Below are 22,343 nucleotides of genomic sequence, written 5' to 3' on the forward strand. Positions count from 1 at the left end.
CTCATGAAAGAATCGCAGAGGCGTTGGCCATGATTGTAGAGTGAGGGCAGGTGTGGAGCACCCTGAAAGCTTACTTTGAGGTTTTATTGGTGGCTGTGTTGGAAGGTAAGAGTTTCGCAGATCTGGCCCCTAGCCTGGTTCTGTAAATAAAGTTTTATTGGAACAAAACCACCCCCATTCATTTGCATATCACTTCCAGCTGTTTGGGGGCAGGCAGAGATGAATATGGGACCTGAAGGTCCAAAATATTCCCCTTCTGGCTGTTTATGGGAAATGTTTACCTACTGTGTGTCAGAGCATGATTCTATTTCTCAAACTTCCCCAGGTGGGAACAAAGACTGGAGCAGTGAGATCCTTTAGTCAGTTCAGGGCTCCCAGGACGGTTCATTTACCCTTTGTCACCTCCTCTGGGCCACTTTTCTTCCCCCAGAGGTTATAAGCTGGTATGTGGAATTCCTGCTTCTTAGTTGTAATTCCAGCAAGTAGATTCTTTTCCACATTATTTTATTGGTGCATTATAGTTTTACATAATGATGAAATTTATTGTTACACATTCATTCATGCACACAATATAACTGCTATTTGGCTACTATCACCCCCAGCACCCACCCCCCCAACTCCTCACCCCTGATCCCCTTTTCTGTACTCTACTGATCTCCCTTTGATTTTCATAAGACCCCCCCTCAACCTCCCTTCTTTCCCTTTTTTCCTCTCTAGCTTCCACATATGAAAGAAAACACAAGACCCTTGACTTTCTGAGTTTGGCTTACTTTCCTTATATAATGGCCTCCAGTTTCATCCATTTTCCTGAAAATAACATGATTTCATTTTTCTTGATGGCAGAATGGGACCCCATTGCTTACATATACCATATTTCCTTATCTCTTCCCATAGTTCAGCCATTGTGAGTTGTGCGGCAATAAACAGGGGTGTGCGTGTGTCACTGTAGTGTGCTCACTGTAGTGTGCTCACCTTTAATGCATCATGGTAAACCCCAGGGAGGGTATAGCTGGGTCCTGTGGTGGCTCCGTGCCTAGTCTTTTGAGGAGCCTCCATGCTGATTTCTATAGAGGTTGTTCCAATTCACAGTTCCACCACAGTCCCACTTACTTTGAGGTTTTATTGGTGGCTGTGTTGGAAGGCAAGAGTTTCGCAGATCTGGCCCCCAGCCTGGTTCTGTAAATAAAGTTTTATTGGAACAAAACCACACCCATTTATTTGCATATCACAGTGCTTATCATTATTTGTGTTCTTGATGGCTGCCATTCTGACTGGAGTGAGAGGAAATCTCTGGCGTAGTTTTGATTTGCAGTTCTCTAATCGCTACTGACATTGAACATTTTTTCAAATATTTGTTGGCCATTTGTACTTCTTCTTTTGCCATGTGTCTGTTGAATTCATTTGCCCGTTTATCATTTGGGCTATCATTTTTACCGTGTCAAGCATTTTGAGTTCTTTGTATATTCGAGATGTGAATCTGCCGGAGGAGTTCCTAGCAAAGCCTCCCTTAGTCTGTAGGTTCTCTCTTTACTTTCCTGTTTTCTTTGCCGTGCAGAAGCTTTTTAATTCAATTCCATCCCATTGTTAACTCTTGGCGTTATTCCTTGAGCATTAGGGGTCCTATTGGGAGAGTCCTGTCTGTCCCTACAGGCTGGAGTGTTGCTCTTGTGTTTTCTCTAGGAGTTGCATACTTCTGGTCTAATTCCCAGATCTTTGATCCATTTTGAGTTGTTTTTTGTGCCGAGCGAGAGAGAAGGGCCTAGTTTCCGTCCAGATGTGACAACCAGTTTTCCCAGCACCATTTGTGAAAAGGCTGTCTTCTCTCAAGTGTGTTTTTGGTCCCTTCGTCAAGGACCTGATGCAGCCATGTTGGGAGGGTCCCTGTCCCCGCCGAAGCTCAGAGGCTTCTTCCTGCTGCTGACGGGGGGTTCTGCTCCTGGAGTGGGGGGTTCTGTGCTGTGCCTTGCTTTGGCCACAGGGGTGGTGCTGGCTGTGCCCTGTGGCTGTGTGGGTGGCCCCGGGGTGCCATGTGGCCTGGGAGCTGGGTCTACCTTCTTGGATGGTGGGATGGGCTGAATATTCCCCTTCCTGCCCATCCTAGTCACTGGAACTGTGCGTGGGGCTTTATGTGGCAAAGACTTCACAGGGCAGATGAAGTTCAGGATCCCAATATGGGGACACACTCCTGGATTTTCTGTTTAGGCCTCACGTTAACTGAAAACAAAGTGTCCTCTGCACAGGAGGCACAGAGGGAAGTGACAGAGGCAGGAGAGAAGATGACGTGACCCCAGAGGTGGCCATTGGAGTGATGCGGCCACAAGCCAGATCACACTTGCAGCCCCCAAAAGCTGTGAGAGGCAGGGAGCAGATGCTCCCAGCCAGTCTCTGGAGAGCGTGTGGCCTTGCCAACACTTGAGCTCTACCATATGGTGGCGATTTGGGGCTTTTGGCTTCCGGAAGTGAGGGAAATGCACGTCGCTTTAAGTCACCAAACTTGTTACTGCACTGTTTGTTATAGCAGCCGTAGGACACTCATACCATATTTTCAAACTGTGCAAGTTTTGGCCACTATTTCCTCTTTAGGTGGTTAGGAAGTCTTTGCTGGGTGCGTCCTGTGTGTGGACACGGTTCAATGGGCAGTGTACAAAACACACAGGGTTCTTACCTTGTGGGATGTTGAGCTTAGTGGGCAGGACAGATATTTAACAAATACATGGGATGATTGGCAGAGCAGTGGGTGCAAGGTCCCAGGTACCATGCTGCTAAAGGACATAAGCACCTTAGCACGACCATTCTGTTGTGCCCCCAGATCCTGTGGGCTGGGAATTTGGACAGCAGAGCACCGTGAGGAAGCCTTGGTTTCAGCCCCCAGCACCCTGGGCCTTAGCTCCAGGAAGACTCCGGGTTGCTGGTGACCCAGCAGTGGGGTCAGGAGTCACCCCTGGACTGGGATGATTAGGAGTCACCCCTGGGCTGGGATGATTGGACGACTAGCCCTGCCAGGCAGGGTCCTCATGGGGCCACTGCATGTGATCAGGCCACCTAACAACATGGTCCTCCTGGCACCAAGCACAAGGCCAGCTGTGTGGCCTTCAAATCCCCTGTCTAAGCAGTCACAAGTCCAGCTGGATTGAAGGGGCGGGGACCGAGACCCCACCTCTTAGTGGCAGGAATGGTAAGATCACAGCACAGAGGAGCCCATGGGCTGGGAAGGGTGGAGCCGCCATCTTGGGAAACCAAAGTATCGTGCTTTGGGGAAACAAAGGGGTTGGTGATGGCTGGATGGAGCTGTTTCAGGCTGGTGGTTGGCAAAGGCATCTCTGAAAGGTGATGTTGAATCTGAATTCTGAAGGGACAGAGGAGCCAGCTGTGGGGAGAGTGGCCAATGGTCCAGGCCACAGGAAGTCTCTGCATCCTTATCAAATGAGAGGATGGTGTGGGCCCATCAGCAACGCCTCAGCCAATGGAATGGACACCAAGTTGGGGGATGAGGGTGAGGACCCTGGGAGAGGGAAGGCCAAGAGGGAAGCCTGAGCTGGGCTCTCCCGACCTTCACCTTGACCACCTCTGTATTTAGCTTTCTTCTGGAATGATCTTTTTCCCTACTCTTGGTGCTGTACCTCTCCCACTGGATCTGGGCTGCCTGAGATCAGGGACCTGCTGTCTGGGAGACCTGCACCCTGGGTGTGCCCGGAGTGCCTGCCCCACGGGAGTTGGTAGAGAGCCATGCAGGAGGGGCATCCGAGGGACCTATCTCCTAGCCGGGGACCAGCCTGGCAGACAGCTGCTCCTTAAGTCTGACATCTGTAGCTGCAGTGATTGTCACAAGATAAGTAACTAGAAAAAACCCCCAAGAATGTCATTGACCTTCTGGGTGCTTGGAATTCGTCCCCAGGTCGACTTGGAACCCACGGATGCTGCTGCTCCCATGGGCCACTGGTCTTTCAAATGAAATTCTCTTTCCTGTTTGAAAAGTGCTCTGTGCATCGGGCAGGAACCAGGTCTGAGGAACCCTCTGAAAGTGGTTTCTGTAATTAATCCCTGGGGACTGTTGGCAGTGACATCCTGCTTGATACTTATTCACAGAAAGAAAGATCAATGTGCCTGGCCAATAGCTCTGGGAAGGGATGACTGTTTACAGGGAAGCCAGCCCTCAGGACATGGGACATCCTGGTGCCTTCCGGTTGAGGGCGTCTTCTGTTTAGCCCCTGGCCATCCCCATTTACCTGGAAGGGACCCTTCCCACCGCTGTGGATCTGGCCACGCAGTGTAGGAAGGGCTTCTCACCAGGACCTGAGCAGCTCTGCAGGCCGACCTGGTAGCTGCTGCAGATCCTCACCCGGAGGACGTTCTGCCAGCCAGGCTGCACCTTCACAGGGACATCAGAGCCAGCGTCAGTGTCCAGAGACTGGTTTCATTTGGTCATTTAGCTGCTCTTCATTGACGCCTTTGGTCAACATTTGGGAGTCTTAGAGTCTCTGCTCTGAGCCTTGGGCTTGAACCTGTGATTCTGGTGAAGGGAGTACTACTTGACCAGTTCCAGTGTTTGCCAAGTGCTGTGGTGTCCTGAGCACTTTCTAACCAGCCACCAACTCTTCCCTGACTTAGTAATATTTAACTTTAAACCGACCCTCTTGTTCTTAAATGTCGTTGCCAAGTTCATTCTCGTGCTAAGGTGGAAGTCTTGCTGGGCCCTCCTGGGTGGCTGTCCAGTTGTGTCTCTTGCTAATGCGTACCACAATAACACAGTTGTTAAAAAGCCTTTCCACTGCCCACCGCCCAGAGGAAGGCGGCTGGTGCTCCCCTGGAGAAGCAGGGTGTTGGCTGTAGCTGCAACTTGCTAGTTGGCTGCTCCCTCTCTATGACTTCCAGCCTTTGTCTTCCCAGTGAGAAGCTTCTAGTCCAGTGTTTGAGGGCAAGGACGGGTCCTCATTGCCCATTTTTTCCTTTTCTTTCCTGCAAAAGGTTGTAAGGAAAGATACAAAATAGACTTTCTCAGATGGTTGTTTACTGACTTCTAGGAAATTCAAAGTGAGTCTCCCCAGAGGGACGTGGCACTTTTTGGGACCTGGAATGCCATATTATAGACCTCTTGCTCCTCTGGGCTGCCGGGATGGGACTGTGCACCGTGTGGCCTTGGGTCTCTGATATCATCGTCTGAGTTAGAAATCCTGAGAGGTGGGCTTCAGTGCCCGTTGGCAGGCAGAGGAGATGCTGCCCCTCGGTGATGTTTGGACCTCACGGGGACCACGGCCACGTTCCCCAGACCTCAGATAGGATGTGCTTCTGAATTTCTCAATATGGCCCACAGGTGCAGCAGGCAGCAGACCTCACCCAGCAAACAAGATCATGAAGACGGAGGGGCTCCGGGGTATCTGGGCTGTTTGGAGGCTGAGCGGGGCGTTTTTCAAAACAGAGGAAGGCCAGTGAAAGGGGCCATGTGTGTTCCCGGATGCTTGGATTTGCAAGGCCCTGCCAACGGTGCCCCCCTGGACTCTGTCTGGCCAACAGATATCTTCTGTTTTGCCTCAGGAGTGTCTGAAAAGAGTAGAGGGTGATGTAAGAAAATCAGCCTGTTGCCCACAAGGGCTGGGTTTGGGCCTGTCTTGAATACAGGAAGCGTGATGCTGGCCCCACGTCCCCACTTAGGGGCAGGCTGGGGGGATGAGCTGCCTGGCGCGAGCCCCTGTAGGTCCTACCTCCCCCTCTCGTCTGCCCAACACGCAGGCAGGCAGTTACGGATCCCACTCCTCCTTGAACTCTAGCTTTTCCAAGGGCAGGAGAGTCTTTTCTGTTCCCCAGACTCTGTCAAAAACAGAGGCATTCGCAGAGGGTTGTGTTTCCAGAACAACAGGAGAGAACATCTCTGTCGAGGTGAAGTTCGCTGCCTGTGTTTAATATTCAAGCTCAGCGCGTTGGCCGCCTCCGTTCTCCTTCGCGGCTGTCTGGTCCCCGCAGGCGTTTGACTTTCCGACCCCAAATCCAGCTGAGATCTGGGGAGGGGCTCTTCCAGGCAGACAGTCAGGGTGGGGGGTGCACCTTGCCAAGCCTGGTGCTCCCAGAGGCAACCAGCCAGCTTCCTGGGCCCTTCAGATCGGGGCGATTGGAATCGGTTTCATCCTAATGAATGAGTTGAGCAGCTCGCGGCAGGGAAGGCTTTTACCCAGCAGTTTCCCACTTAGAACTTCTCTCCTCCACGACCAACCAGCCTGCTCTTGTGTGTCACCTGTGGTTCTGGGGTGGTGGCCTCACGTCTGTGGGGACACCAGTCTCCCCGGCATGAGGTCAGACTTTCCTTACCTAACGTGTCCACGCCTTGCACTCTGCCTTCAGAGATGGGCACCCTTGGCAAAAATGCAGACCACCCGTAGGGCATGAAGGCAGAAGCAGGGCCTGGCTGCTCGGGGTGGGCCATTCTTTGGGGCGGCCCTGCGGAAAACGGCTTTTTAAAACATGATTCCCCAGTTTATCACCGTCGGGCTTCCAGTTGGGGCTCGGGCCTTGTCCATTCCCCGTTGTAAAAGTCAAACGCCTCCCAGGTTTTCTTTGGCACTTTGGTGATTTCTTTGACCCGAGCTCGGCATCTGGAATCTGTGCTAGCCTTGGGTGACCAGGGCTCCCTCTCCAAAGCCCCGCAGTGGGTCCCCGCGTCACGGGGTGTCAGGCAGGTCAGCGTTCCTGGCCCGTGCTGAGGCCACACGCTGTGAGGAGGAGGAAGTCGCCTGGCACTTGGGAAGGTGCTGTGGTTTGGACCTTGGTGTCCCTGAAGGCCCTCGTGGGGCAGGCTGGGCCTCCTCCTGAGGTGCTGAGGGAGGTGGGGACCCACTTCGGGAATCTGGGGCCTGGGGGCTCCTGGTCACTGGGGGCGGGCTGCAACTCTCTCTGTTGCTTCCTCTCTCTTTCATTCCCTGCCGGGTGCTACTGCCTGGTGGGCCACTCGCCACAGGCTCCTGACCATGGGCCTGCTGACCATGACCTGGACCGCAGGACCCTGAGCCAGGCTATGGCTTTTCTCCTGATGAGTTGATCGTCTCGGGAATTTGTTCCAGTGGCTTGTTCAGCAACTAGCAAACAGGGCTAGTTTCCGGCACCACTCGCAGGTCAAGCAGTACGGGCGCTAAGTCTGGGAACAGGGAGACCCCAAAGAGCAGGGCTGTTGCATGCAGCTGTCCCAGGTGGGCTACTGCCCTGACCTCAAGCTCATCCTGGGTTTTCCAAGGTCTTTGCTGTCACACCTGGACTGGGGCCTGCCTCTCACAGTTAGGGCTGGCCTGTCCCCATAGGGGCTGTGGCTGGGAACTGCATGCCCGGCCTGGGCTGTGTCTCAGCCTGGAAGTGGGTCCCGGGACACAGCCAGCTGCAGGGAGCCGGGATAAGGGAACCTGGCAGCTCCAAGTTGGGGGCTTGTGTTACGGAAAGAGAAGGGGGAGGGGAACTAGAATGACCTGTCGAACCTCTTCCTCTGCCTGCTAATAGGCCCTGGTCACAGAGAGGAGCTTCTCTGCCACCAGGAAAGTCGCTTGGAGGAGCCTCTCCACCTGATCAACGTTTGCATGATGGGAGGTAACTGAAGCTTGGGCTCACGGTTGGGAGACAACAGGGATGGGTGGGGACTGTGGCTCCTTGGAGGGTGTGAGCCTGGGGGTGGCAGCTGTTTGAAGCCCTGCAGGAATAGGAGCAGACAGTTAGCAGATGTGGTTTTTCAAGAGAAGCCAGAAATCTGCATTTTTTTTAAAAATGAGAAATTTCTTGATTTTTCAATCTTGGTTAAATTTAAGAAATGCTGGGTGCACTTAACATAGGTGTGCAAGCCATGCCTGGCCTGTGGGTCTCCCGTGTGGTCCCCACGTTAGAGGCTGCTCTCCTGTGACTGGCACAGCTTGGGGACCCACTAGCTCCCTGAGCGGGGAAACGGTACTGAACTCTCATACAGGGAGGATGGCCATGTGGGGTCACTCTGGGGGGAGGGCAATTTGACATTATGTCAAAGTTACAAATGCACACAATCTTCAACTCATTTATGAAGTTTATCATCCAGAGAGATTGTCCATGCGCAAATTAACCCATGCACGAGGCCTCCAGGCAACCTTCAGGAGCAAAGGCCAGAAGTGCCCTGACCATCCATCAGGAGGCCCAAGGTCGGTTGCATTCACACAGTGGAACGAGGCACAGCCGCAGCTGGTCCACTGGGGTCACTGCGTTGCTAAGTGAAAACAGAATAAACCAAGCTGCCTGGTGGCCATGATGTGCAACCATTGTGCTAAAAAGCAAAAGTGTGCACTTTTGAATACATCAGATGTTTCTGGAAGGTTCATAGGAAACAGATGCCACGGGTTGCTTCTGGGGAGCTGAGTGACAACAGAGCGCAGAGGAAGGGAGGGGCTTTACTCTGGAATCCTGTATTTTTAAAGCTGGAGACGTATGAACGCCTTACCTTTTCAAAACATAAAGAAAATTTGGATTGGAAAACCAAGAAAGGGGAGTGAAGCTCAGAGAGGGTGAGGCTTTCCTGGGTGTCACCCAGCAGTGGGGAGGTAAAATCAGCCCCTTTTCGTGTCTCGCGGTGCCTCGTTTGTCTGGTTTCCTTGGCAATCTTCCCACGCTGCCAGCTCTTAGAGGCTGTTCGGAGGAGCCTCTCCACCTGATCAACTGCAAGTTGGAATCTATTTTTCTAGCTGGTGTAATTAATTTGGTCCTTTGCGGCCGCTGCTGTTTTCCTGTGTCTCAGTGCTAACAGCCTTGGGTGAGAGCCCTGCTGCAGGGGCTGGGGCTCCAGGATGCCCTCTGATGGTGCGAGCAGGCCGGCCAGTGTCCTGGCGCTGGCCGTCACCTAAGCGCGGCACTTGGCAAGCCTGGGCAGGAGCAGCGCTGGGAGTTGTTGGGGTTCCAGGAACGCGGTGTCTCCTTGCTGCCCCACCTACTCCAGCGGAGCCAGGAAAGATTCCTAGGCTGCGGGAAGCGGGTGACAAGTGCGGGTCTTTGTGGAGGGGGCCGGCAGCTTCCTGGGCCCGGCAGAGATGCCGCCGAAATGGCGCTTTTCTTGGGAGATTTGAGAGAGTTGGAAGCTGCGTGGGGGCTGCTGTGTCCTGGGGTCCTCTGCACAGCCGCTCCTCAAGGCAGTGTGGGGAGGACGGCTGGGCTCCAGCCCTGGGCGAATCAAGACCTGGTCCTCTACACAGGACCAGGAGTCCCGGTGTCCAGGGACTGTGCTGTCCCCGCGCTCCCTGGTGCCAGGACACCAGGCTGAGCCTCACCAATTGCTATGCCATAGGTGTGACCGCGGGGTAAGAAGTCCCCCTCTCACTTCAAGGGCAGAAGGAGGCATCACGGCAGGGCTGCCCAGCTTGCAAGCCCTGCCAGCTCCTGGCCATTTCTGAGGGTGGGCCTCCCTTCCTGGTCCCAGGTCCAGCCTCCACTGAACCTCCCACACTCCACATCAGGAGAAGGGGGAGGCAGGGAGGCTGGGGAGGCTGTCCTCCGCAGGCGTCTGGGAAGTTGCCTGCACTACGCAGGAAACGCCCCTTTCCTGAACTCTGCTCTTTGGGTCCCCGGTGCGACGTTGTGCTGGTGTGCAGGACATATTTTGGTAATGGCCTCAAAGGCAGTGGATGGGGCAACTGGGAAGAGGAAACGGAAGGAGGGAAAACCCAGCCCAGGCTGCATGAGGAGGACCAGTCCTGCCGGGCCTGCTTCCTGGCGCAGCGCAGCACACCTGGGGTTGTGCGCCCCAGACGCGGAGGGAGCGCTGTTCAGGGGTCAAGTCCCTCGCTGTCCAGCTCTGCGCATGCGCCGGCTCGGGCCGAGAGCTTGGGGCAGCCGGCAGCGGGCAGTGAGGAGCTTTGGGCCCCGCGAGGGCGGACTCGGCTGCGGCGACGGGCGGAGGGCGGCGAGGCGGGGCCGGGCTGCTGTGCAAGGCCACCTGGGAGGCGTAGTTCTTCCCTGCAGGGCGCGAGCGGCGGAGCGGGGAGAACCGCGCACCGGCGCTTCCTCGTGCGGAGGCTGGGACTCTGTCCGCCCGGCCCAGCTACGAACGCCCCCACCTGGGCCCCGCGGGGTCCGCGGCCTGCGCTGAGGTTCATGCGCGCAGGACGGCTGCTGGGACCCTGACGGAACCCTCACTGCAACGTGGCCACAGCCCCACAGACACAGCCGCCGTCCCCGCCCCGTGGAGCAGTCGCCGGAAGGTTCTGGTGATGGGCGCGCGGCCGGCCCAGCTGCAGGGCCCTGAGGTCCCTCCAGCTCCAGCCTGCCCTCTGCAGACTCTCAGGAGGATGGAAAAGAGGGTAGGTGGCAGCGGTTACTTGAAACTCACCTGCGCTGGACAGCTGCTGCGAGGACCTCTGCGGGTGGCAAGGCGGCTGGGAGCTTTAACTACGTCACCCGAGGGCACGTTTGTCAGGGTGTCCCTGTCCCAGGACAAAAACCGCAGATGCCACTTTCTCCTTGGAGACTCCTCCAACCCCGTGGGGTCTGGTCCCTGCCATCTCGGCTCTTGCTGACACTCCACGCTGAACTTCAGTTCTCGCTGCCCTCAGCACAACTGGTTTCCTCCGATCTAGGCTACTGTTCCCTTCTTTGCCCCCTCGACCCTCTGGTTGTACCCGTTCCTTCCATTTTCTAGACTCTGTTAGGCTCTCCCGCCTCGAGCTCCAAGCTATATTGTTATTACTGGTTCAGTGCTCTTCCCACATAACTGGACTGTGTACTTGTGCACAAGGTGAGGAGCAGTGTCCATCCTGTTCTTGGTGTCTGTCCAGGGCCCGGCACACTGTGGGTGCCAAGTCTTTGTGGAATGGACGAATGGATGAAAACGTGCCTTCTCTCAGAGCCCAGGTGGCTTCTGTCCAATGAATGCCCTTGGTTCCTGGGGGAGTGAGGGGATAGAGATAGCGCCAAACCCCTTCCACTCCCTGGGGAAGCTCAGAGCTCAGGCTTCCTTGCTGGATGACCTAAAAGTGTGGCTGCATCTCAGTCGTAACTGTGCTGCCATCCCATGCTCAGCCCAGAGAGAGCTCAGTGCATGAGTCAAGTTAGCACCACCCAGGCAGACACTGCCTCCTGCTGGGCCTTGAGTGTATTGCAGGCTGCTGTGCCAAGGAATGGGCCTGGCTGGTTGTCCTTCAATTCCTGCTCTGTACTAGCAACTGAAGTGTCCACAAACCCAAGGTATTCCCACCCCCCAATTATAAAGCACTCAGTGAGCTGTAAAGGCCAGATCATCAGTCCTCTTGAAAATTCTTAGAAAGCATTCTTCCCCTCGCTCTGAATGTTAAGAGAAATACTGAAAATCTAGACAATACGGAAAAACATAAAGGATACAAATCAGAGCCGTGCAAGAGAGCACACTGGATGTTCTTCCTCCCAGTCTGCTTTCTACACATGTTGACACATGTGCACAGACACACACACACACACACACACACACATGCAGATCACTGGATGATGACCCCAGATGTGTAGGCTTACAGCTCATTTTTCTTCCACTTTACGGGAGATTTTGAACACGTTCTGATGTCTTCTGCATCATCCAGGTGTGGACTTGGAAGACCGTGGTACTTCACTGCGGAGGCAGATCTCATTGAGTCATCCCGTCATTTTGAGCAATTGGGTTTTTGCTGATTTCTCACTGCCATAGGTTCATCCCAGTGAATTTTCTTGTATTGCTGATTCTTATAAATTCTTAGAAGTACAATCACTGGGTTAAGGATGTGAATATTTTTTGGTGTTTTGCTTCGAGTTGCCAAATTATGTTTTAGAGAGATTATCTGTTGACATTCCCCACTGATGATATGTGAGGCTTTTTTCTCTCCGTGCCATCAGCCATAGTGATTATTGTAATTTAGAAAAAGTCAAGTCGAGAGTCTCCAATTACCTGCTCAACTTCGGGGACGATGGGTGCTAATGGAGCTCCGACTGGCATGTGAATAGGGCTTCCCTCTGTATTAAAGTGTTTGAATCCACTTATTCCCAGAAAGGATGTGCGGTTGCCCAAGGAAGGACGTGGAACTGCAGCGTGGCAGTTAAAACAGCTGTTTCCACTTGGCGTTTTGTTAAAACACTTCTGTGCGTTAAGGACGTTTGCCCCAGGCCGACCCCACGGTTCATTTCTGAGCTCTTGGTAGATTTTCATTATCACGTCTGAGTGCTTATTTCCTTAGATACGATGCTCAGTTCCCAGAAACGTGTTTGGGGTGGCTTTAAACCCCTGCCCTGAACTCTTCTACATCATTTCCATGGAGAGGAGTCTGTCCCCTCCTCTGAGTCTGGGTGGCCTTGTGACCTCTGTGACAAATAGAGAACGGAAATACATCTCCTAAAGGGGGTCCTCAAGGGCACTGGGCTCTGGCCTTGTTTGTTGGGGCACCGAGTGGCCCAGGCTCTATCTTGAGGCTGCCCCAGGGTAATGGGCCATGTGCAGCTGTTCCTCCGAGAGTCCCAGCTGCCCTCAGCCTGCCCCTGGGGTCCTGGAGCTGTGTATGGGGAAACTGTCTTGGAAATGGTGTCGGAGCTGGGCTCTCTGGCCCATCCCGGGGTCCACCTCTGGACTCAGAGTTTTCCCTGAGCCCCAGGCACCCAGGGTAGACCAAAGCTGTCCCCATCCTGATTCCTGACCCATGGAACCCACGAAAAGAATGCAGTGGTCACCATCCTAGGCCATTAGGGGTGGGGTAGTTTGTTATGTTGCCATAGTAACTATGGCAAGGTCAGGGGATACCGAGGGCCTCAGGGTTCTTGTACCGAGGCTGCAGAAGCACACAGAATGCCTCTGGAAATCATGTGCTCAGGATCAAGTGCACCTGTGGAGGGGCTGCCCCTTCAGCCCCGGGACTGACAGACACATCAGACTTCCGCTCCCCTGTGCTGCTCACCGGTGGTTTTCTGGGGCCACTGCCCAGCTCTGCCCAGCTGGCTTCAGGCCGAGTCTGGCATTTGACGTCCTATTGCCCAGGCCGCACTCCCCAGGGTACTGCAAGTTGGCAGGAGCTCCTCCAGGAATGGCCACAGGACCTCACCCCACTGCTCAGGTGGCTAGCCAGCACTGTGACGTGGGGGGGGAGCTCATGGTTGGTTGGCCGTGCCTGCCATGGGCGAGGGCGTGGGGAGGTGGAAGGGCTGTCCCGAGTCTTGGTCGCCTGGTCCTGGGTGTTTGCAGCCACCATGGTCTGCCAGGCCCGAGAGAAGTCAGGATGTGCCCTTCCCGAGGCGGCACTCGGCTTACCCTGGCTTGCACATCTGGTCTGTCCCCCATGGTCCTCTGTCTTCCTAGCAGCTTGAACCTCAGGCCACGTGCACAGCCAGCATGTGGACAGCGGGAGGCCCGGGGCTCCCGGGAGGAGACTGTGCTCCCAGCCGTCAGCTTCACATGCGCTGACTTCATGACCTGTTTGCTTTTGCTCGGTGTTTTGGGCCACAGCTGGAGTTTTCTCCTGCTCTGTGTTTTTAATAGTGAGGCCGCCTCATCGCCTGAGACATGCTGATGCTGAAACCAGACTCACAGCACAGATGTAAAGCCAGGTGCCCCTTGCCTCTGTAGCCAGAAACCTTCAGGACAGAGATGGAACTGGGTGCTGTGGCCTACCGAGGGCTCTCAGTTGGGACGTGCCGCCTCTCAGGTAACAAGGACCATTAGCCAAACGTCAGCCACCTGCTACCAGCAACTCAGGTGCCTGCCCGTCTCGGGATTGCTAGCGATGAAGACGGGACAACTTCCTAACTGTGGGTCCCGGTGTCCCCAGAAGCCCTTCCTTATTGGTGGTGGGAGCGGGAGTGAGGCTGTCAGGGGCCGAGGTGCCGCAGCTCTGGATGCCCAGCCAGGGGCTCCTGCATCTGCAGGGAGCCTCTGTGGATGATGCTGGGGGTCAGTTCGTCCCTCAGCACGATGCACAGGTGCCCAGGGCCTCCTTAACCCCAGGGCTGGATCCTCCCACTCAGGCATGGGTGTTTTCAGGCCTGGCCCCTGACCCCGAGGGCCCAGCGCTGTCCCTAAGCAGGTGCCAGGTGGCTCTGTTCCTCAGGGGGCGTCCTGGTTGCTTGAGCTCCCGTCCGTGCGCGCTCCGAAGGAAAAAATAAAATCCAGTTGGCACCACTTCCAAGTGGCATGTGGCGCGGGCGTGTGCCGTTGGCTTATTTTTATTTATGATTGCTGATTCACAATCGTCTCCATGGTGATGGAGAGCTGAAGGCGGAGGGAAGGAGCTCGTCCTCGCATTATTAAATGACCCAGCGAGAGGAAAAAGCGCCGGACACATTAAGGACTAATTTCTCACGGTGGCCTTGCCTGGCAGGTCATCACTGTCCCTGCTGTAGACCTTGCCCCTCCCTTTTCGGGGTGAGTGGGGCAGGCAGAGAGGGGCGCCTGCATGCGTTTCAACATCATCTTGGGGCAGACACGGCCTCATGTCAGGGTCAGGGTCAGGAGGCCACTGGAGAGGTCAGTGGATGCCCTCTTTCACAGTGTGTCCAGGCAGCTGCCCATGGGACCCTGTGTATTTACGTTCATGATTTTTTTTTTTTTTTAATAGAAGCAAAATCATCTTTATAAACTGAGCATCAGGAATACAACCACCAAGTAGCCAGGCCCGGGACCCTTAGTTTGAGGAAATTGCAGGGGACCTGTCATTCCTTGTATGTGGGGCAGATGCTGAGGTTTGTGGGGGAGCCCTGACGTCCACCTCCCCACGTCTCAAGTTCCTTCTCTCGGGGTAGCGCAGTCCAACTCATGCCCCCCTCGGGAGGAGTGTTCTGGCTGGACGGGGCTGTGTGTTTCCTCCACTTTGCAGCCCTCTCTGTGCCCTTCCCTGCCCTCCGCCCAGAAAGAGCCTCTCTCTGAATATAGTGCCTCTTGTTCCTCTGTGTTTTTGTCCCTGAAAGGTGCTCTGCACTACGGGTGGCCTTTGTGTGGCTGCTCTGCCAATACCCATGCCCTGGGGACCATCCATGTCCTGTGAGGTGGGACCTAGCCGGGCCTGTACTTGTCCATGGCAGGAATGTGGACGGCTCCCCATTTTCCCATGGATGGGCATCTGGGCTGCTGCCAGCTTCCTGCTCTGTCCACAGGCTGCTGTGAGCGTCGTGTTTGTGTGACACACGTGGGGGACCTCCAGGACCTGGCTCCAGGTTCCCCGCATCTTCAGCCCCAGGAGATGGGCCAGGCCGTTTCCCATGGTGGTTGTGCAGCCTGGTGACCTCCGGGGGTGTTGGTGGCTCTGCAGCCTGGTCGGCACGTGTCACCACGCTCGGTTTTGCCATCTGGGTGGGGGCGTGTGCCGTTAGGTCCCTGCTGCTGCCTGTAGCCGTCTCTAGCTGCCCAGCTCTGGGCTGGGGACGTACAGAGGGTGTCTGCCTTCCTGTAAGCAGAGGGGTGACGGTCCCCATACTAATTTCACAGTGATCTCTGCCTCTTTTAATCTGTTGGGGACTTGGGAAGGAAAGAGAGGTGTCACCTGCAGGGGTCCTAAGGTTCCCTTCTGCACAGACAACTTGATGCCACAACTTACATGTCACAGGTGAAGCGAACACCTCCAGTCCTCAGGCCACCACCCATCTGCCCACCCTGGGCCAGCCTGGAGCTTCAGCTGCCCAGTCTCTGTGTCCTCGGAGCCCTGGTCACAGCCCAGTGGAGACTCAGCTCTCGGGGCCTGCGTGGGGGCTCAGCCCTGTCATCGTGATAGCCCTCCATGGGGGGTCTTTCTCCTTGACTTGGGGCCCTCTGAGGTCTCCCTCCTCCTTGTCTGTCCCTCGGGGACCAGCACAGGGTTTCACCCAGGCGCTCTCTTCCGGGAGGTGTTAGTGGAGCCCTCCCAGTACCTAAGGTCAAGTTTCCTAGATCATGGTAACTCTGAGGTGGGTCAGAAGTTGAACCGATGCTGACCATGTCCTCCCTTCTAGCTTTGGGGCTTGTTATCATTCTGCTATTTTGCAACCTTTGAAAGCTTTGGCAAAACAAAAAAAAAAAGGAAAGGTAAACATCAGTGACAATGACAAACGTCCTCTTGGTGGCCGCCGTGGGTCTCGGCTCTGGTAGGCAGCGTCCTAAGCGAGGACTGAGCTCTGTGTGGTCACACGCTCTTCTCTGGGTGCGTGGGCTGCATCTGCTGGTTGTTTGGATACAGGATGAAGGGGAATAGCGCGGCCTCATGCCCAGGGCTGAGATGGCCCTGGCTCTGTTCTGACCTTGACAGGGTCAGCTGCTCCAGCTGCCAGCAGCAGGTGTTATCCGAGCACTGAGCACCTGCAGGTCTGACTGATCACGGTGCCGGCTCCACGGCCACAGTGGGCGTCTGGCTAATTAGAACAGAGCCATCAGATTCGGTAGACTCTCTGGCCCCACACTCCTCTAATGACGATTAGATAGACCTCTGATGATCTGGCCCTGGGCTGTGATTGACCTGGCTTCTGGAGGCTGCTGGGTGTCAGTCAGGCTGAGTGGCGGGGCGGGGTGGGGGCGAGAGGATGAAGCTTTTCTATGGGGAGGGTGAGAATGTCTGCGGCAGGCTCCTTGTGCCTGGGGGGCTGTCTGTCAGTCAAGCAAGGCTGGCTTTTGCCCTTGGCTTTGACCTGACCCCTGCTGGTGTGGCTGTCAGTCACATAAATGACGGCCTGGGGTCCCCCTGACAGCTGGTGCAGTAGCCAGTGTCAGAGAGCCAGGGAAGCCAGCGGGCCCTCCTGGAGGTGGCGGGGGTTTGGTCTGGAGAGGGGGACTGCTCGAGGGATTGGTTGTCACCGGTCGGGAGGTGAAGCCCCCGGAGAGTCCATCTGGGCATAACTTGGGATCCTCAGAGTGGCCTCGGGGCACCTGCTTGCTGCACAGGTTTTAATGACGAGGTTGCCGACAGCGAGGCTGTGAGCTGCTTTCCAGGCACCGCAGGTTGGTGTCAGGGAGTGTCACCTGGAGGCCCCGGGAAGGAGAGCTGGCTGGAAAGAGGGTCTTGCAGTCACAGTCCAGTTAGGATGAGATCGTAGGGTGGGCCCCAGTGCAGTGTGGCTGATGACCTCGTCATGAAGAGGGGACAGACGGGCACAGAGAAGGAGGCCGTGTGAAGATGGGGGCCGAGATCAGGCCCCGTGTCCACCGCCGAGGTCACCCAGGACTGCCAGCGCCCCACAGGGAAGAGGGGGGCGTGGACGGGTCTGCCTCGGCCTCTGCAGCCAGCACGGCCCAGCCAATGCCTTGGTTTGGCCTCTAGAAATGTGAGAGAATGAGTGTCTGCTGTCCCGAGACCCCCAGGGTGCAGTCAGTTGCTGTGGCAGCCCTGGGAGCCAGGTGTTCTCAAAGTCTTATATAAACAGAGAGTTTATATAAGAATCTGGATTTCTGGTGTCTCTAAAAGATGTGTCCACATGGGGCTGGCATCTCTGATGGGCAAAGTCGGGAACGCTGGGTTCACCCCGTGGCCACCTCTCCTCCGTGTCTTAAAAGTGGCCGGAGCTTGTGGCCCCTCCTCCCAGGCGGCCTGAGGAGGAGGTACGTCTAGAGCAGGGCTTGGGCTACGTCCTCCCCACTGCGAGCTAGAGGTCAAGTTTTACTGGAAAACAGCCGCGTCATCTCATCTGTGCCTGGGTCAGCGTCTCAGGAGAGCATTGCGGTGTGTGGCTCCAACAGAGGCCGTTTGGTCTGCAGAATGGAACATATTTCCTTTATCAAGAAACCCAGGTCTTTATGTGAATTCTCTTTGCTTTTAAATGACAATGAACCTGATTTTAATTCTTTTAGTTGTAGATGGACACAATATGTTTATCGTGCTGAGACTCAAACCCAGGACCTCACATGCGCCAGGTGAGGGCTCTACCACTGAGCCACCAGCCCAGCCCCAACTTGGTTTTTAATTTCAAAAACTTAAGTGTCAGTAAGGACGTCTTTCCACGTCAATACACGTGAATCTCCATCACTTTAAAAGCCCTGGGGCTTTCCGTGTATTTGGCCAGCTCTTTCCTCATGCACATTTAGGCAGCATTGGCCACTCACGGCCACTGAGCTCCCTTTTGGAGACCAGGGAGGGAGGGAGTGAGCAAGAAGGTCAACCCAGATCAGGGTGCTGACCTGGAGGAGGGGCCAAGACATACTCCTGAGCGTTCCCCTCTGAAGACCTATGACGGCCCAGTCCTGCCCAGGTGGGAGATCACCCGGAGGGAGGCCTGCTTGGCCACTCTGCCTCAGCACAGATGGCCCCCCTGGCCCAGCATGGGGAGGGTTCTGGGCCAGCCTGCCTCACAGGGAGGGGGGCCATGGGGTGCAGACATGGCCACTGGTGCTGGGCGTTGGGGCCTTCGCTGCACACACTTTGCCACCCTGGATTGAGGGCAGGGGCTGGCCAGCTGGTCAATGCCCCCCAAGGCTCCACGTGTGGATCACGTGGCCATCAGTACCACGTGGTCATCTGTGGTGGGCCGGCTCCACCTGTCTGTGGAGATCCTGGACAGTGAGGTCCGCCCAGGCTGTGGAAGGTGTGCATGGAGGTCACCCTGGCAGGGCAGAGGCCGTTGTCCTCATGGAGGCCAGCCTGTGGCCTGGAACCTGACCCTGGAGCTGTCCCTACAGATAGGCCTGTCCCACGGTTCCTGCCCGTACCCAGGCTCCTGGGAAATTCCTGGTGAGCTGCTTTCCTTCGAGGAGTCTGGGATTTGGGTATCCGCCAGAGGGGGCCACCTGAGTGTCTCCCAGTGAGAACTTGGAGCACAAGGTCCCTCACGGTCTTTCCTGGGCAGAATCATCACATACGTGCTGTGGAATTTCTGTCCCGGGGGAGCAGATTGCTCTGTGCAACCCTCATGGAGGGTAGAGGAGGAGGGAGCTGGTCCGTGGGTCTCTACAGAACTGGTCTTCCCTGCTGACCTAGTCATGAATCACATCGCTGTCAGGACCACTGTGTGGACCACGTGTCTGTCAGGAGCACTGTGTGGATCACCTAGCCATCAGTACCACTGTGTGGAGCACGTAGCCATCAGTACCACTGTGTGGAGCACGTGGCCAACAGTACCACTGTGTGGAGCACGTGGCCATCAGTACCTCTGTGTGGATCAAATGGCCATCAGTACCACTGTGTGGATCACGTGGCCGTCAGTACCTCTGTGAGGATCATGTGGCCGTCAGTACCACTGTGTGGATCACGCGGCCCTCAGTACCTCTGTGTGGATCACGCGGCCCTCAGTACCACTGTGTGGATCACGTGGCCATCAGTACCACTGTGTGGATCACGTGGCCATCAGTACCACTGTGTGGATCACGTGGCCGTCAGTACCACTGTGTGGATCACGTGGCCGTCAGTACCTCTGTGTGGATCACGTGGCCGTCAGTACCTCTGTGTGGATCACGTGGCCGTCAGTACCACTGTGTGGATCACGTGGCCGTCAGTACCACTGTGTGGATCACGTGGCCATCAGTACCACTGTGTGGATCACGTGGCCGTCAGTACCTCTGTGAGGATCACGTGGCCGTCAGGACCACTGTGTGGATCACGTGGCCGTCAGTACCTCTGTGAGGATCACATGGCCGTCAGGACCACTGTGTGGATCACGTGGCCATCAGTACCACTGTGTGGATCATATGGCCATCAGTCCCACTGTATGGATCACGCAGTTGTCAGTACCACTGTGTGGATCACATAGCCATCAGTACCACTGTGTGGATCACGTGGCCGTCAGTGCCACTGTGTGGATCACGCGGCCGTCAGTACCTCTGTGTGGATCACGTGGCCGTCAGGACCACTGTGTGGATCACGTGGCCGTCAGTACCTCTGTGAGGATCACGTGGCCGTCAGGACCACTGTGTGGATCACGTGGCCATCAGTCCCACTGTATGGATCACGCAGTTGTCAGGACCACTGTGTGGATCACATAGCCATCAGTACCACTGTATGGATCACGTGGCCATCAGTACCTCTGTGTGGATCACATAGCCATCAGTACCTCTGTGTGGATCACGCGGCCGTCAGGACCACTGTGAGGATCACGCGGCCCTCAGTACCTCTGTGTGGATCACGTGGTCGTCAGTACCACTGTGTGGATCACGTGGCCGTCAGTACTTCTGTGTGGATCACGTGGCCGTCAGGACCACTGTGTGGATCACCTGGCCGTCAGGACCACTGTGTGGATCACGTGGCCGTCAGTGCCACTGTGTGGATCACATGGCCGTCAGTACCACTGTGTGGATCACGTGGCCGTCAGTACCACTGTGTGGATCATGCAGCCATCAGTACCTCTGTGTGGATCACGTAGCCATAAGTACCTCTGTGTGGATCACGTAGCCATCAGTACCTCTGTGTGGATCACGTAGCCATAAGTACCACTGTGTGGATCATATGGCCATCAGTACCACTGCGTGGATCACTCAGCCGTCAGGACCACTGTGTGGATCACAAAGCCATCAGTACCACTGTGTGGATCACATGGCCATCAGTACCACTGTGTGGATCACGTAACCATCAGTACTACTTTGGGGATCACATAGCCATCAATACCTCTGTGTGGATCACGTAGCCATCAGTACCTCTGTGTGGATCACATAGCCATCAGTACTACTTTGGGGATCACATAGCCATCAGTACCACTGTGTGGATCACGCAGCCGTCAGTACCACTGTGTAGATCACGTAGACGTCAGTACCTCTATGTGGATCATGCAGCCATCAGTACCTCTGTGTGGATCACATGGCCATCTGTACCACTGTGTGTATCACGCAGCCGTCAGGACCACTGTGTGGATCATGTAGCCATCAGTACCTCTGTGTGGATCACGTAGCCATGGGTACTACTTTGGGGATCACATAGCCGTCAGGACCACTGTGTGGATCACATGGCCATCAGTACCTCTGTGTGGATCACACGGCCATCAGTACCACTGTGTGGATCTCGCGGCCATCAGTACCACTCTGTGGATCACATGGCCATCAGTACAACTGTGTGGATCACGCAGTCGTCAGGACCACTGTGTGGATCACCTGACCATCAGTACCACTGTGTGGATCACGCAGCCATCAGTACCAATGTGTGGATCACGTAGCCGTCAGTACCTTTTTGTGGATCACCTGGCCGTCAGTACCACTGTGTGGATCACGTGGCCATCAGTACCACTGTGTGGATCATATAGCCGTCAGTACCACTGTGTGGATCACGTAGCCATCGGTACTACTTTGGGGATCACATAGCTGTCAGTACCACTGTGTAGATCATGTGACCGTCACGACCACTGTGTGGATCACGCAGCCATCAGGACCACTGTGTGGATCACGCAGCCATCAGTACCACTGTGTGGATCACGCAGCCATCAGGACCACTGTGTGCTGAGCCCCGGGGGCCTTCTAGACCAGCGCCAGACGTGGGTGGTCTTGGGAACCCCCGACGGGACGGTTCATCATAAACTCAATCCCAGCATGGAAAGAACTCCCAGGTGCGCCTCAGTGAAGGTGTCGCTTGGGTGCAGCGAGGTGTCAGCCTCTGACCCTGCCGAGGCCCCCCGCTGCCGGCTGGGAACCGCCTGCACAGTGGCTGATTTGAAGCTCATGCCTCCCCTCAGGGGCAGGGTTGCCTGATCCCCGTCTTGAGTGGCCTGTCCCTCCTCTCCTCACCCATAAGCCTCGGAACTGGGAAGGAGCGGTGGCTGGAAGACGCCCAGGGTCCTCCAGGACAGCACTCGTCGTGGACGGGGCCGGAGGCTGCTTGGGACTTGCCTTTGCCCCCGGAGGCTGAAGGTGCCCCCCTGGACGGAGGCGTCGTCAGTGAGGGTCAGTGGAGGAGCAGCTTCCTTCGAATCTCAGCGGCTTAAGATAAGGTCACTGCCCTGCTCCACCCACGTGTCCCCCACAGGCTGGTGAGGGGCTCTGCTCCGTGTGGCCCTGACTCAGGGACCAGGCTGCTGGGGCGGCCACTGTTGCTCTGCTGCTGGGAGCCAAGGCCCAGGGAGGGCCCTGCACCTGCCATCGTCCTCTTGCCCTGAGGGACAACTCCTGTCTCATTGGCCAGAACAGTCACAGGACGTCACTGCACACCGGGCAGGAAGAGACCCCCAAGGGCCCAGGAGAGGGCTCCAGTGGGCAGCATGTGGGGCTGCAGGGAGGCCTGGGAGGGGACCCTGGTTCTTGGGGAGGGAGGAGGGCAGGGGAGGGGCTGGCTGTCGCCTACAGCAGAAGCAGCAAACGGGACATAATCACGTCCTTCCAGAGCACAAGGAAGTGGTTCCATGGGACTCAGGGGTGCGGGGAACCCAGGAGCCCTGTCCAGGAGGAACCCAGGGCCTGGCTTGGGCTGCAGCAGGAGAGGCTGGCTCCCTCAGCAGGCCCAGCCCTCATGTCTGGGGAGGGCGAGGCCTTGGCAGGGGTGAAACCCAGAGGTGCCATGGGTCGGGGTGTT

At 56.0% G+C, this 22,343-nt stretch overlaps 1 protein-coding gene across 3 annotated transcripts in view; it reads left to right on the plus strand.

The window, feature by feature from the left end:
• The window catches only part of LOC101972115 (transmembrane protein 132B), a 318,135-nt gene that overhangs the window by 47,760 nt on the left and 248,032 nt on the right, over nt 1-22,343 (plus strand). Inside the window, exon 1 of one of the 3 annotated variants that reach the window (XM_078039370.1) lies at nt 9,825-10,283. The exons of the other annotated variants lie outside the window; for them this stretch is intronic. The gene's annotated coding sequence lies outside the window, so the exon portion shown is untranslated. Of the gene's footprint in view, nt 1-9,824; nt 10,284-22,343 lie in introns of those variants that run through there. 3 annotated transcript variants of the gene reach the window in all.

The sequence above is a fragment of the Ictidomys tridecemlineatus genome, chromosome 2, assembly GCF_052094955.1.
Source record: "Ictidomys tridecemlineatus isolate mIctTri1 chromosome 2, mIctTri1.hap1, whole genome shotgun sequence".
Taxonomy (NCBI): Eukaryota; Metazoa; Chordata; class Mammalia; order Rodentia; family Sciuridae; genus Ictidomys; species Ictidomys tridecemlineatus.